Source organism: Gorilla gorilla, chromosome 21 (genome assembly GCF_029281585.2).
Source record: "Gorilla gorilla gorilla isolate KB3781 chromosome 21, NHGRI_mGorGor1-v2.1_pri, whole genome shotgun sequence".
NCBI classification, from domain to species: domain Eukaryota; kingdom Metazoa; phylum Chordata; class Mammalia; order Primates; family Hominidae; genus Gorilla; species Gorilla gorilla.
The window spans coordinates 46,152,564-46,154,281 of record NC_073245.2 but is presented as its reverse complement, the minus strand read 5'-3'; the positions used below and the strand labels follow the sequence as shown (position 1 = coordinate 46,154,281).

The window sequence follows — 1,718 nt, the reverse complement described above, 5'->3', positions numbered from 1 at the left end:
ACCTTCCTCACCGTGGAAAGGAACCTCACCGGGTTGCCGCTTCTGGCTTGGGTGGCCAGTTTTTATTCCCATCCACGTCCTGCTGATTGGTCCATTTTACAGAGTGCTGATTGGTCCATTTTACAGAGTGCTGATTGGTCCGTTTTTACAGAGAGCTGATTGGTGTGTTTACAAACCTTTAGCTAGACACAGAGTGCTGATTGGTGCGTTTTTACAGAGTGCTGATTAGTGCATTTACAAACCTTTAGCTAGACACAGAGCACTGATTGGTGCGTTTTTACAGTGCTGATTAGTGCATTTACAAACCTTTAGCTAGACACAGAGCGCTGATTGGTGTGTTTACAATCCTTCAGATAGACAGAAAAGTTCTCCAAGTCCCCACCCGACCCAGAAGCCCAGCCAGCTTCACCTCTCATTAGTATGGCCAGGTACATTTCAGTTTTTGGTGTAAAGGTCTTTGGCTACAAGAAAGAAAATTTGGTTTACTTCACTAAATAGAAATAGCTCTTAATGCTGGAATGGCCTCCTCTTAGTATTTCTTCTGCTGTTGATTTTTAGCATAGTTATCTGTGATTGTACGAATGGAGTCGAGTGAATGGGGTACAAACAAGAACACATAGCCAATTACTATAGTAATAAGGAAGTAGAGAGGTAATGCAACTGTCCAATATTTTTGAGGCCAATAGGTTAAACCTAAGGAGTTTAGCCAAGATTCAGGAATAAAAGCCTACACGAGGTAAAGTATGAAGCCAAATTGGGAGCTTAAGAGAAGCAGAAGGCCATAAATCGGTCTTTCTGGCAATGGGGACAGTGAGTTTTCCACCATTTTTCCTGGGGCTTGAGACAATCTCAGCGCTGAGTTCCCTGTGCAAGCGCCGACCAGGAAGCCCCAGTGCGGGGCGAGGGGGAAAGAGGAAAAATTGAGGGAAAGGCCTAGGCGCGAAGGCTCCCCCAACCCAGGCGCAGGCACACGACGACCCTCCCGCTGGTTGGGAGCCAGCGAGCGCCTCTTGCCTAGATTTCTGATGGGAGAAGCTGTTTCTCCTCATCCTTAAAGTTTTGAGTGGATGACCTAGATAAATGAGCAATGAAACTGTGAAGACTAAGTTCAAAGGAGTAACATTTAGCATTGTGATCATCTGAAATCTGTACAAGTTAGGCGATGCATTTAATAAGTGATTATAAATATTTAATGTATACATATATAGCAAGTGACAAGCGTTTTATCATAAGCATTAGCATTCTTAGGGAGAGGTGGCAGTGGAGTGGACTGTGATGTTCGGCACAGGCAACCCTCCTCCCCCACTGAGGAATGAAGGATTTATTCCACCTGCTACTGGGAAAAGTGTTGGCAGATGATCCTTGGCTCTAAGCCCTCTTTGGGAATTTCCTTGGCAGCTGCCTTTTCAGGGCAGTCTGTATAAATGATTGATCAGCTTGGGAGCTTAGAGGCCTGGTCCCCTTGCCTCTACTCAGGACAACTTGGAAGACCTATTCCAGTTTTAGAGGTCTCCATGAGGTCAGTGGAAGCCTTTGTTCTGACATTGCACTTCAGTTTCTCCCTCTGCTCCATCCTGCTTCCTTCTCTGCTCTTCCACCAGTGTTGATCCCAAGAGCACTCCCTGAGTAACTTCCTGCATGTTAATCTCCATCTCAGAGTCGGCTTCCCAGAGAATCCAACCCACAGTCCTCCCCTCCTCCTTGTTTCCGGGCCCCTT

At 46.2% G+C, this 1,718-nt stretch overlaps 1 pseudogene; it reads right to left on the bottom strand.

Annotated features, from left to right (window-relative positions):
• Window positions 1–435: 435 nt before the first annotated feature.
• Window positions 436–826, bottom strand: LOC101140031 (phosphatidylinositol N-acetylglucosaminyltransferase subunit P-like; annotated as a pseudogene).
• Window positions 827–1,718: the final 892 nt, after the last annotated feature.